Source organism: Microtus oregoni, unplaced genomic scaffold (assembly GCF_018167655.1).
Source record: "Microtus oregoni isolate MIOR12 unplaced genomic scaffold, Mior012 000066F_ref0000041, whole genome shotgun sequence".
Classification (NCBI taxonomy): Eukaryota; Metazoa; Chordata; class Mammalia; order Rodentia; family Cricetidae; genus Microtus; species Microtus oregoni.
The window spans coordinates 6,855,266-6,868,820 of record NW_024543952.1 but is presented as its reverse complement, the minus strand read 5'-3'; positions in this window follow the sequence as shown (position 1 = coordinate 6,868,820).

Below are 13,555 nucleotides of genomic sequence, written 5' to 3'. Positions count from 1 at the left end.
GGGGTGCTGGGTGCTCAGTTCTCAGTGCTCAGGGTGCTGGGTGCTCAGTGCTCAGTGCTCAGGGTGCTGGGTGTTCAGTACTCAGGGTGCTCGGTGCTCAGTGCTCAGGGTGCTAGGTGCTCAGTACTCAGGGTGCTGGGTGCTCAGTACTCAGGGTGCTGGGTGCTCAGTGCTCAGGGTGCTGAGTGCTCAGTACTCAGCGTGCTGGGTGCTCAGTACTCAGGGTGCTGGGTGTTCAGTGCTCAGGGTGCTGGGTGCTCAGTGCTCAGGGTCCTGGGTGCTCAGTGCTCGGGGAGCTCGGTGCTCAGTACTCAGGGTGCTGGGTGCTCAGTACTCAGTGCTCGGGGTACTGGGTGCTCCGTGCTCGGGGTGATCTGTTCTCAGTACTCAGGGTGCTGGGTGCTCAGTGCTCGGGGTGCTGGGTGCTCAGTACTCGGGGTGCTCAGTACTCAGGGTACTGGGTGCTCAGTACTCAGGGTGCTGGGTGCTCAGAGCTCGGGGTGCTCGGTGCTCAATACTCGGGATGCTGGGTGCTCAGTGCTCAGGGTGCTGGGTGCTCAGTGCTCGGGGTGCTGGGTGCTCAGTGCTGAGGGTGCTGGCTGCTCAGTGCTCAGGGTGCTGGGTGCTCAGTACTCAGGGTGCTAGGTGCTCAGTACTCAGGGTGCTCAGTGCTTAGTACTCAGCGTGCTGGGTGCTGAGTGCTCAGGGTCCTCGGTGCTAAGTACTCAGGGTGTTCAGTGCTCAGTACTCAGCGTGCTTTGTGCTCAGTGCTCAGGGTGCTGTGTGCTCAGTACTCAGGGTGCTGGGTGCTCAGTGCTCGGGGTGCTCGGTGATCAGTACTTAGGGTGCTGGGTGCTCAGTGCTCAGGGTGCTGAGTACTCAGTACTCAGGGTGCTGGGTGCTCAGTGCTCAGGGTGCTGGGTGCTCAGTGCTCAGGGTGCTGGGTGCTCAGTGCTCGGGGTGCTGGGTGCTCAGTGCTCGGGGTGCTGGGTGCTCAGTGCTCAGGGTGCTGGGTGCTCAGTACTCAGGGTGCTGGGTGCTCATTACTCAGGGTGCTGGGTGCTCAGTGCTCAGGGTGCTGGGTGCTCAGTCCTCAGGGTGCTGGGTGCTCACTACTCAGGGTGTTCGTTGCTTAGTACTCAGGGTGCTCAGTGCTCAGTACTCAGGGTGCTGGTTGCTCAGTGCTCGGGTGCTCGGTGCTCAGTACTCAGGGTGCTGGGTGCTCAGTACTCAGGGTGCTGGGTGCTCCGTACTCAGGGTGCTGGGTGCTCAGTACTCAGGGTGCTGGGTGCTCAGTACTCAGGGTGCTGGGTGCTCAGTGCTCAGGGTGCTGGGTGCTCAGTGCTCAGGGTGCTGGGTGCTCAGTACTCAGGGTGCTGGGTGCTCAGTGCTCAGGGTGATCAGTGCTCAGTACTCAGGGTGCTCAGTACTCAGGGTGCTGTGTGCTCAGTGCTCAGGGTGCTGGGTGCTCAGTGCTCAGTACTCAGGGTGCTGGGTGCTCAGTGCTCAGGGTGCTGGGTGCTCAGTGCTCAGGGTGCTGTGTGCTCAGTACTCAGGGTGCTGGGTGCTCAGTGCTCAGGGTGATCAGTGCTCAGTACTCAGGGTGCTCAGTACTCAGGGTGCTGTGTGCTCAGTGCTCAGGGTGCTGGGTGCTCAGGGTGCTGGGTGCTCAGTGCTCGGGGTGCTGGGTGCTCAGTGCTCGGGGTGCTGGGTGCTCAGTGCTCAGTGCTCAGGGTGCTGGGTGCTCAGTGCTCAGGGTGCTGTGTGCTCAGTGCTCAGTACTCAGCGTGCTGGGTGCTCATTGCTCAGAGTGTTGGGTGCTCAGTACTCAGGGTGCTGGGTGCTCAGTGCTCAGGGTGCTCAGTGCTCAGGGTGCTCAGTGCTCAGGGTGCTGGGTGCTCAGGGTGCTGGGTGCTCAGTGCTCGGGGTGCTGGGTGCTCAGTGCTCAGTGCTCAGGGTGCTGGGTGCTCAGTGCTCAGTGCTCAGGGTGCTGGGTGTTCAGTACTCAGGGTGCTCGGTGCTCAGTGCTCAGGGTGCTAGGTGCTCAGTACTCAGGGTGCTGGGTGCTCAGTGCTCGGGGTGCTGGGTGCTCAGTGCTCAGGGTGATCAGTGCTCAGTACTCAGGGTGCTGGGTGCTCAGTACTCAGGGTGCTGGGTGCTCAGTGCTCAGGGTGTTGGGTGCTCAGTACTCAGGGTGCTGGGTGCTCAGTACTCAGGGTGCTCCGTGCTCAGTACTCAGGGTGCTGGGTGCTTAGTGCTCAGGGTGCTTTGTACTCAGTACTCAGGGTTCTGGGTGCTCAGTACTCAGGGTGCTGGGTGCTCAATGCTCAGGGTGCTGGGTGCTCAGTGCTCAGGGTGCTGGGTGCTCAGTACTCAGGGTGCTGGGTGCTCAGTGCTCAGGGTGATCGGTGCTCAGTACTCAGGGTGCTCAGTACTCAGGGTGCTGGGTGCTCAGTACTCAGGGTGCTGGGTGCTCAGTGCTCAGGGTGCTGGGTGCTCAGTGCTCTGGGTGCTGGGTGCTCAGTGCTCAGGGTGCTGGGTGCTCAGTGCTCAGGGTGCTGGGTGCTCAGTGCTCAGGGTGCTGGGTGCTCAGTGCTCAGGGTGCTGGGTGCTCAGTGCTCGGGGAGCTCGGTGCTCAGTACTCAGGGTGCTGTGTGCTCAGTACTCAGTGCTCGGGGACCTGGGTGCTCCGTGCTCGGGGTGCTGGGTGCTCAGTACTCAGGGTGCTGGGTGCTCATTCTCGGGGTGCTGGGTGCTCAGTGCTCGGTGTGCTGGGTGCTCAGTGCTCAGGGTGCTGGGGGCTCAGTACTCAGGGTGCTGGGTGCTCAGTACTCAGGGTGCTCGGTTCTCAGTACTCAGGGTGCTGGGTGCTCATTCTCGCGGTGCTGGGTGCTCAGTGCTCGGGTTGCTGGGTGCTCAGTACTCAGGGTGCTGGGGGCTCAGTACTCAGGGTGCTGGGTGCTCAGTACTCAGGGTGATCTGTTCTCAGTACTCAGGGTGCTGGGTGCTCAGTGCTCGGGGTGCTGGGTGCTCAGTACTCGGGGTGCTCAGTACTCAGGGTACTGGGTGCTCAGTACTCAGGGTGCTGGGTGCTCAGTGCTCGGGGTGCTCGGTGCTCAGTACTCGGGGTGCTGGGTGCTCAGTACTCGGGGTGCTGGGTGCTCAGTGCTCAGGGTGCTGGGTGCTCAGTGCTCGGGGTGCTGGGTGCTCAGTGCTGAGGGTGCTGGCTGCTCAGTGCTCAGGGTGCTGGGTGCTCAGTACTCAGGGTGCTAGGTGCTCAGTACTCAGGGTGCTCAGTGCTCAGTACTCAGCGTGCTGGGTGCTCAGTGCTCAGGGTCCTCGGTGCTCAGTACTCAGGGTGCTGGGTGCTCAGTACTCAGCGTGCTTTGTGCTCAGTGCTCAGGGTGCTGGGTGCTCAGTACTCAGGGTGCTGGGTGCTCAGTACTCAGGGTGCTGGGTGCTCAGTACTCAGGGTGCTGGGTGCTCAGTGCTCGGGGTGCTCGGTGATCAGTACTCAGGGTGCTGGGTGCTCAGTGCTCAGGGTGCTGAGTACTCAGTACTCAGGGTGCTGGGTGCTCAGTGCTCAGGGTGCTGGGTGCTCAGTGCTCAGGGTGCTGGGTGGTCAGTGCTCAGTGCTCAAGGTGCTGGGTGCTCAGTGCTCAGTGCTCAGGGTGCTGGGTGCTCAGTACTCAGGGTGCTGGGTGCTCAGTACTCAGGGTGCTGGGTGCTCAGTTCTCAGGGTGCTGGGTGATCAGTACTCTGGGTGTTGGGTGCGCAGTACTCAGGGTGCTCAGTGCTCAGTACTCGGGGTGCTGGGTGCTCAGTGCTCAGTGTGCTCAGTGCTCAGTGCTCAGGGTGCTGGGTGCTCAGTGCTCGGGGCGCTGGGTGCTCAGTGCTCGGGGTGCTGGGTGCTCAGTACTCAGGGTGCTGTGTGCTCAGTGCTCAGTACTCAGCGTGCTGGGTGCTCAGTGCTCAGAGTGTTGGGTGCTCAGTACTCAGGGTGCTGGGTGCTCAGTGCTCAGTGCTCAGGGTGCTCAGTGCTCAGGGTGCTCAGTGCTCAGGGTGCTGGGTGCTCAGGGTGCTTGGTGCTCAGTGCTCGGGGTGCTGGGTGCTCAGTTCTCAGTGCTCAGGGTGCTGGGTGCTCAGTGCTCAGTGCTCAGGGTGCTGGGTGTTCAGTACTCAGGGTGCTCGGTGCTCAGTGCTCAGGGTGCTAGGTGCTCAGTACTCAGGGTGCTTCGTGCTCAGTGCTCGGGGTGCTGGGTGCTCAGTACTCAGGGTGCTGGGTGCTCAGTACTCAGGGTGCTGGGTGCTCAGTGCTCAGGGTGCTGGGTGCTCAGTACTCAGGGTGCTGGGTGCTCAGTACTCAGGGTGCTGGGTGCTCAGTACTCAGGGTGCTGGGTGCTCAGTGCTCAGGGTGCTGGGTGCTCAGTGCTCTGGTTGCTGGGTGCTCAGTGCTCAGGGTGCTGGGTGCTCAGTGCTCAGGGTGCTGGGTGCTCAGTGATCGGGGTGATGGGTGCTGAGTGCTCAGGGTGCTGACTGCTCAGTGCTCGGGGTGCTCGGTGCTCAGTGCTCAGGGTCCTGGGTGCTCAGTACTCAGGGTGCTAGGTGCTTAGTAATCAGGGTGCTCAGTGCACAGTACACAGGGTGCTGGGTGCTCAGTGCTCGGGGTGCTGGGTGCTCAGTGCTCAGTACTCAGGGTGCTGGGTGCTCAGTGCTCAGGGTGCTGAGTGCTCAGTACTCAGCGTGCTGGGTGCTCAGTACTCAGGGTGCTGGGTGTTCAGTGCTCAGGGTGCTGGGTGCTCAGTGCTCAGGGTGCTGGGTGCTCAGTGCTCGGGGAGCTCGGTGCTCAGTACTCAGGGTGCTGGGTGCTCAGTACTCAGTGCTCGGGGTACTGGGTGCTCCGTGCTCGGGGTGATCTGTTCTCAGTACTCAGGGTGCTGGGTGCTCAGAGCTCGGGGTGCTCGGTGCTCAGTACTCGGGGTGCTGGGTGCTCAGTGCTCAGGGTGCTGGGTGCTCAGTGCTCGGGGTGCTGGGTGCTGAGTGCTGAGGGTGCTGGCTGCTCAGTGCTCAGGGTGCTGGGTGCTCAGTGCTCGGGGTGCTGGGTGCTCAGTGCTCGGGGTGCTGGGTGCTCAGTGCTCAGGGTGCTGGGTGCTCAGTACTCAGGGTGCTGGGTGCTCATTACTCAGGGTGCTGGGTGCTCAGTGCTCAGGGTGCTGGGTGCTCAGTCCTCAGGGTGCTGGGTGCTCAGTACTCAGGGTGTTCGGTGCTTAGTACTCAGGGTGCTCAGTGCTCAGTACTCAGGGTGCTGGTTGCTCAGTGCTCGGGGTGCTCGGTGCTCAGTACTCAGGGTGCTGGGTGCTCAGTACTCAGGGTGCTGGGTGCTCCGTACTCAGGGTGCTGGGTGCTCAGTACTCAGGGTGCTGGGTGCTCAGTACTCAGGGTGCTGGGTGCTCAGTGCTCAGGGTGCTGGGTGCTCAGTACTCAGGGTGCTGGGTGCTCAGTACTCAGGGTGCTCGGTGCTCAGTACTCAGGGTGCTGGGTGCTCAGTGCTCAGGGTGCTTTGTACTCAGTACTCAGGGTTCTGGGTGCTCAGTACTCAGGGTGCTGGGTGCTCAGTGCTCAGGGTGATCTGTTCTCAGTACTCAGGGTGCTGGGTGCTCAGTGCTCGGGGTGCTGGGTGCTCAGTACTCGGGGTGCTCAGTACTCAGGGTACTGGGTGCTCAGTACTCAGGGTGCTGGGTGCTCAGTGCTCGGGGTGCTCGGTGCTCAGTACTCGGGGTGCTGGGTGCTCAGTACTCGGGGTGCTGGTTGCTCAGTGCTCAGGGTGCTGGGTGCTCAGTGCTCGGGGTGCTGGGTGCTCAGTGCTGAGGGTGCTGGCTGCTCAGTGCTCAGGGTGCTGGGTGCTCAGTACTCAGGGTGCTAGGTGCTCAGAACTCAGTGTGCTCAGTGCTCAGTACTCAGCGTGCTGGGTGCTCAGTGCTCAGGGTCCTCGGTGCTCAGTACTCAGGGTGCTCAGTGCTCAGTACTCAGCGTGCTTTGTGCTCAGTGCTCAGGGTGCTGGGTGCTCAGTACTCAGGGTGCTGGGTGCTCAGTACTCAGGGTGCTGGGTGCTCAGTACTCAGGGTGCTGGGTGCTCAGTGCTCGGGGTGCTCGGTGATCAGTACTCAGGGTGCTGGGTGCTCAGTGCTCAGGGTGCTGAGTACTCAGTACTCAGGGTGCTGGGTGCTCAGTGCTCAGGGTGCTGGGTGCTCAGTGCTCAGGGTGCTGGGTGGTCAGTGCTTAGTGCTCAAGGTGCTGGGTGCTCAGTGCTCAGTGCACAGGGTGCTGGGTGCTCAGTACTCAGGGTGCTGGGTGCTCACTACTCAGGGTGCTGGGTGCTCAGTTCTCAGGGTGCTGGGTGATCAGTACTCTGGGTGTTGGGTGCGCAGTACTCAGGGTGCTCAGTGCTCAGTACTCGGGGTGCTGGGTGCTCAGTGCTCAGTGTGCTCAGTGCTCAGTGCTCAGGGTGCTGGGTGCTCAGTGCTCGGGGCGCTGGGTGCTCAGTGCTCGGGGTGCTGGGTGCTCAGTACTCAGGGTGCTGTGTGCTCAGTGCTCAGTACTCAGCGTGCTGGGTGCTCAGTGCTCAGAGTGTTGGGTGCTCAGTACTCAGGGTGCTTGGTGCTCAGTGCTCAGTGCTCAGGGTGCTCAGTGCTCAGGGTGCTCAGTGCTCAGGGTGCTGGGTGCTCAGTGTGCTGGGTGCTCAGTGCTCGGGGTGCTGGGTGCTCAGTTCTCAGTGCTCAGGGTGCTGGGTGCTCAGTGCTCAGTGCTCAGGGTGCTGGGTGTTCAGTACTCAGGGTGCTCGGTGCTCAGTGCTCAGGGTGCTAGGTGCTCAGTACTCAGGGTGCTGGGTGCTCAGTGCTCGGGGTGCTGGGTGCTCAGTACTCAGGGTGCTGGGTGCTCAGTACTCAGGGTGCTGGGTGCTCAGTGCTCAGGGTGCTGGGTGCTCAGTACTCAGGGTGCTCGGTGCTCAGTACTCAGGGTGCTCGGTGCTCAGTACTCAGGGTGCTGGGTGCTCAGTACTCAGGGTGCTGGGTGCTCAGTACTCAGGGTGCTGGGTGCTCAGTGCTCAGGGTGCTGGGTGATCAGTGCTCTGGTTGCTGGGTGCTCAGTGCTCAGGGTGCTGGGTGCTCAGTGCTCAGGGTGCTGGGTGCTCAGTGATCGGGGTGATGGGTGCTGAGTGCTCAGGGTGCTGAGTGCTCAGTGCTCGGGGTGCTCGGTGCTCAGTGCTCAGGGTCCTGGGTGCTCATTACTCAGGGTGCTAGGTGCTTAGTAATCAGGGTGCTCAGTGCTCAGTACACAGGGTGCTGGGTGCTCAGTGCTCGGGGTGCTGGGTGCTCAGTGCTCAGTACTCAGGGTGCTGGGTGCTCAGTGCTCAGGGTGCTGAGTGCTCAGTACTCAGCGTGCTGGGTGCTCAGTACTCAGGGTGCTGGGTGTTCAGTGCTCAGGGTGCTGGGTGCTCAGTGCTCAGGGTGCTGGGTGCTCAGTGCTCGGGGAGCTCGGTGCTCAGTACTCAGCGTGCTGGGTGCTCAGTGCTCAGGGTGCTGAGTACTCAGTACTCAGGGTGCTGGGTGCTCAGTGCTCAGGGTGCTGGGTGCTCAGTGCTCAGGGTACTGGGTGCTCAGTGCTCGGGGTGCTGGGTGCTCAGTGCTCGGGGTGCTGGGTGCTCAGTGCTCAGGGTGCTGGGTGCTCAGTACTCAGGGTGCTGGGTGCTCATTACTCAGGGTGCTGGGTGCTCATTGCTCAGGGTGCTGGGTGCTCAGTCCTCAGGGTGCTGGGTGCTCAGTACTCAGGGTGTTCGGTGCTTAGTACTCAGGGTGCTCAGTGCTCAGTACTCAGGGTGCTGGTTGCTCAGTGCTCAGGGTGCTCGGTGCTCAGTACTCAGGGTGCTGGGTGCTCAGTACTCAGGGTGCTGGGTGCTCCGTACTCAGGGTGCTGGGTGCTCAGTACTCAGGGTGCTGGGTGCTCAGTACTCAGGGTGCTGGGTGCTCAGTGTTCAGGGTGCTGGGTGCTCAGTACTCAGGGTGCTGGGTGCTCAGTACTCAGGGTGCTCGGTGCTCAGTACTCAGGGTGCTGGGTGCTCAGTGCTCAGGGTGCTTTGTACTCAGTACTCAGGGTTCTGGGTGCTCAGTACTCAGGGTGCTGGGTGCTCAGTGCTCAGGGTGCTGGGTGCTCAGTGCTCAGGGTGCTGTGTGCTCAGTACTCAGGGTGCTGGGTGCTCAGTGCTCAGGGTGATCATTGCTCAGTACTCAGCGTTCTCAGTACTCAGGGTGCTGTGTGCTCAGTGCTCAGGGTGCTGGGTGCTCAGTACTCAGGGTGCTCAGTGCTCAGGGTGCTGGGTGCTCAGGGTGCTGGGTGCTCAGTGCTCGGGGTGCTGGGTGCTCAGTGCTCAGTGCTCAGGGTGCTGGGTGCTCAGTGCTCAGGGTGCTGTGTGCTCAGTGCTCAGTACTCAGCGTGCTGGGTGCTCATTGCTCAGAGTGTTGGGTGCTCAGTACTCAGGGTGCTGGGTGCTCAGTGCTCAGTGCTCAGGGTGCTCAGTGCTCAGGGTGCTCAGTGCTCAGGGTGCTGGGTGCTCAGGGTGCTGGGTGCTCAGTGCTCGGGGTGCTGGGTGCTCAGTGCTCAGTGCTCAGGGTGCTGGGTGCTCAGTGCTCAGGGTGCTGGGTGTTCAGTACTCAGGGTGCTCGGTGCTCAGTGCTCAGGGTGCTAGGTGCTCAGTACTCAGGGTGCTGGGTGCTCAGTGCTCGGGGTGCTATGTGCTCAGTGCTCAGGGTGATCAGTGCTCAGTACTCAGGGTGCTGGGTGCTCAGTACTCAGGGTGCTGGGTGCTCAGTGCTCAGGGTGCTGGGTGCTCAGTACTCAGGGTGCTGGGTGCTCAGTACTCAGGGTGCTCCGTGCTCAGTACTCAGGGTGCTGGGTGCTCAGTGCTCAGGGTGCTTTGTACTCAGTACTCAGGGTTCTGGGTGCTCAGTACTCAGGGTGCTGTGTGCTCAATGCTCAGGGTGCTGGGTGCTCAGTGCTCAGGGTGCTGGGTGCTCAGTGCTCAGGGTGCTGGGTGCTCAGTGCTCGGGGAGCTCGGTGCTCAGTACTCAGGGTGCTGGGTGCTCAGTACTCAGTGCTCGGGGTCCTGGGTGCTCCGTGCTCGGGGTGCTGGGTGCTCAGTACTCAGTGTGCTGGGTGCTCATTCTCGGGGTGCTGGGTGCTCAGTGCTCGGTGTGCTGGGTGCTCAGTGCTCAGGGTGCTGGGGGCTCAGTACTCAGGGTGCTGGGTGCTCAGTACTCAGGGTGCTCGGTTCTCAGTACTCAGGGTGCTGGGTGCTCATTCTCGGGGTGCTGGGTGCTCAGTGCTCGGGTTGCTGGGTGCTCAGTACTCAGGGTGCTGGGGGCTCAGTACTCAGGGTGCTGGGTGCTCAGTACTCAGGGTGATCTGTTCTCAGTACTCAGGGTGCTGGGTGCTCATTGCTCGGGGTGCTGGGTGCTCAGTACTCGGGGTGCTCAGTACTCAGGGTACTTGGTGCTCAGTACTCAGGGTGCTGGGTGCTCAGTACTCGGGGTGCTGGGTGCTCAGTGCTCAGGGTGCTGGCTGCTCAGTGCTCAGGGTGCTGGGTGCTCAGTACTCAGGGTGCTAGGTGCTCAGAACTCAGTGTGCTCAGTGCTCAGTACTCAGCGTGCTGGGTGCTCAGTGCTCAGGGTCCTCGGTGCTCAGTACTCAGGGTGCTCAGTGCTCAGTACTCAGCGTGCTTTGTGCTCAGTGCTCAGGGTGCTGGGTGCTCAGTACTCAGGGTGCTGGGTGCTCAGTACTCAGGGTGCTGGGTGCTCAGTACTCAGGGTGCTGGGTGCTCAGTGCTCGGGGTGCTCGGTGATCAGTACTCAGGGTGCTGGGTGCTCAGTGCTCAGGGTGCTGAGTACTCAGTACTCAGGGTGCTGGGTGCTCAGTGCTCAGGGTGCTGGGTGCTCAGTGCTCAGGGTGCTGGGTGGTCAGTGCTTAGTGCTCAAGGTGCTGGGTGCTCAGTGCTCAGTGCACAGGGTGCTGGGTGCTCAGTACTCAGGGTGCTGGGTGCTCACTACTCAGGGTGCTGGGTGCTCAGTTCTCAGGGTGCTGGGTGATCAGTACTCTGGGTGTTGGGTGCGCAGTACTCAGGGTGCTCAGTGCTCAGTACTCGGGGTGCTGGGTGCTCAGTGCTCAGTGTGCTCAGTGCTCAGTGCTCAGGGTGCTGGGTGCTCAGTGCTCGGGGCGCTGGGTGCTCAGTGCTCGGGGTGCTGGGTGCTCAGTACTCAGGGTGCTGTGTGCTCAGTGCTCAGTACTCAGCGTGCTGGGTGCTCAGTGCTCAGAGTGTTGGGTGCTCAGTACTCAGGGTGCTTGGTGCTCAGTGCTCAGTGCTCAGGGTGCTCAGTGCTCAGGGTGCTCAGTGCTCAGGGTGCTGGGTGCTCAGGGTGCTGGGTGCTCAGTGCTCGGGGTGCTGGGTGCTCAGTTCTCAGTGCTCAGGGTGCTGGGTGCTCAGTGCTCAGTGCTCAGGGTGCTGGGTGTTCAGTACTCAGGGTGCTCGGTGCTCAGTGCTCAGGGTGCTAGGTGCTCAGTACTCAGGGTGCTGGGTGCTCAGTGCTCGGGGTGCTGGGTGCTCAGTACTCAGGGTGCTGGGTGCTCAGTACTCAGGGTGCTGGGTGCTCAGTGCTCAGGGTGCTGGGTGCTCAGTACTCAGGGTGCTCGGTGCTCAGTACTCAGGGTGCTCGGTGCTCAGTACTCAGGGTGCTGGGTGCTCAGTACTCAGGGTGCTGGGTGCTCAGTACTCAGGGTGCTGGGTGCTCAGTGCTCAGGGTGCTGGGTGATCAGTGCTCTGGTTGCTGGGTGCTCAGTGCTCAGGGTGCTGGGTGCTCAGTGCTCAGGGTGCTGGGTGCTCAGTGATCGGGGTGATGGGTGCTGAGTGCTCAGGGTGCTGAGTGCTCAGTGCTCGGGGTGCTCGGTGCTCAGTGCTCAGGGTCCTGGGTGCTCATTACTCAGGGTGCTAGGTGCTTAGTAATCAGGGTGCTCAGTGCTCAGTACACAGGGTGCTGGGTGCTCAGTGCTCGGGGTGCTGGGTGCTCAGTGCTCAGTACTCAGGGTGCTGGGTGCTCAGTGCTCAGGGTGCTGAGTGCTCAGTACTCAGCGTGCTGGGTGCTCAGTACTCAGGGTGCTGGGTGTTCAGTGCTCAGGGTGCTGGGTGCTCAGTGCTCAGGGTGCTGGGTGCTCAGTGCTCGGGGAGCTCGGTGCTCAGTACTCAGCGTGCTGGGTGCTCAGTGCTCAGGGTGCTGAGTACTCAGTACTCAGGGTGCTGGGTGCTCAGTGCTCAGGGTGCTGGGTGCTCAGTGCTCAGGGTACTGGGTGCTCAGTGCTCGGGGTGCTGGGTGCTCAGTGCTCGGGGTGCTGGGTGCTCAGTGCTCAGGGTGCTGGGTGCTCAGTACTCAGGGTGCTGGGTGCTCATTACTCAGGGTGCTGGGTGCTCATTGCTCAGGGTGCTGGGTGCTCAGTCCTCAGGGTGCTGGGTGCTCAGTACTCAGGGTGTTCGGTGCTTAGTACTCAGGGTGCTCAGTGCTCAGTACTCAGGGTGCTGGTTGCTCAGTGCTCAGGGTGCTCGGTGCTCAGTACTCAGGGTGCTGGGTGCTCAGTACTCAGGGTGCTGGGTGCTCCGTACTCAGGGTGCTGGGTGCTCAGTACTCAGGGTGCTGGGTGCTCAGTACTCAGGGTGCTGGGTGCTCAGTGTTCAGGGTGCTGGGTGCTCAGTACTCAGGGTGCTGGGTGCTCAGTACTCAGGGTGCTCGGTGCTCAGTACTCAGGGTGCTGGGTGCTCAGTGCTCAGGGTGCTTTGTACTCAGTACTCAGGGTTCTGGGTGCTCAGTACTCAGGGTGCTGGGTGCTCAGTGCTCAGGGTGCTGGGTGCTCAGTGCTCAGGGTGCTGTGTGCTCAGTACTCAGGGTGCTGGGTGCTCAGTGCTCAGGGTGATCATTGCTCAGTACTCAGCGTTCTCAGTACTCAGGGTGCTGTGTGCTCAGTGCTCAGGGTGCTGGGTGCTCAGTACTCAGGGTGCTCAGTGCTCAGGGTGCTGGGTGCTCAGGGTGCTGGGTGCTCAGTGCTCGGGGTGCTGGGTGCTCAGTGCTCAGTGCTCAGGGTGCTGGGTGCTCAGTGCTCAGGGTGCTGTGTGCTCAGTGCTCAGTACTCAGCGTGCTGGGTGCTCATTGCTCAGAGTGTTGGGTGCTCAGTACTCAGGGTGCTGGGTGCTCAGTGCTCAGTGCTCAGGGTGCTCAGTGCTCAGGGTGCTCAGTGCTCAGGGTGCTGGGTGCTCAGGGTGCTGGGTGCTCAGTGCTCGGGGTGCTGGGTGCTCAGTGCTCAGTGCTCAGGGTGCTGGGTGCTCAGTGCTCAGGGTGCTGGGTGTTCAGTACTCAGGGTGCTCGGTGCTCAGTGCTCAGGGTGCTAGGTGCTCAGTACTCAGGGTGCTGGGTGCTCAGTGCTCGGGGTGCTATGTGCTCAGTGCTCAGGGTGATCAGTGCTCAGTACTCAGGGTGCTGGGTGCTCAGTACTCAGGGTGCTGGGTGCTCAGTGCTCAGGGTGCTGGGTGCTCAGTACTCAGGGTGCTGGGTGCTCAGTACTCAGGGTGCTCCGTGCTCAGTACTCAGGGTGCTGGGTGCTCAGTGCTCAGGGTGCTTTGTACTCAGTACTCAGGGTTCTGGGTGCTCAGTACTCAGGGTGCTGTGTGCTCAATGCTCAGGGTGCTGGGTGCTCAGTGCTCAGGGTGCTGGGTGCTCAGTGCTCAGGGTGCTGGGTGCTCAGTGCTCGGGGAGCTCGGTGCTCAGTACTCAGGGTGCTGGGTGCTCAGTACTCAGTGCTCGGGGTCCTGGGTGCTCCGTGCTCGGGGTGCTGGGTGCTCAGTACTCAGTGTGCTGGGTGCTCATTCTCGGGGTGCTGGGTGCTCAGTGCTCGGTGTGCTGGGTGCTCAGTGCTCAGGGTGCTGGGGGCTCAGTACTCAGGGTGCTGGGTGCTCAGTACTCAGGGTGCTCGGTTCTCAGTACTCAGGGTGCTGGGTGCTCATTCTCGGGGTGCTGGGTGCTCAGTGCTCGGGTTGCTGGGTGCTCAGTACTCAGGGTGCTGGGGGCTCAGTACTCAGGGTGCTGGGTGCTCAGTACTCAGGGTGATCTGTTCTCAGTACTCAGGGTGCTGGGTGCTCATTGCTCGGGTTGCTGGGTGCTCAGTACTCGGGGTGCTCAGTACTCAGGGTACTTGGTGCTCAGTACTCAGGGTGCTGGGTGCTCAGTACTCGGGGTGCTGGGTGCTCAGTGCTCAGGGTGCTGGGTGCTCAGTGCTCGGGGTGCTGGGTGCTCAGTGCTGAGGGTGCTGGCTGCTCAGTGCTCAGGGTGCTGTGTGCTCAGTATTCAGGGTGCTAGGTGCTCAGTACTCAGGGTGCTCAGTGCTCAGTACTCAGCGTGCTGGGTGCTCAGTGCTCAGGGTCCTCGGTGCTCAGTACTCAGGGTGCTCAGTGCTCAGTACTCAGCGT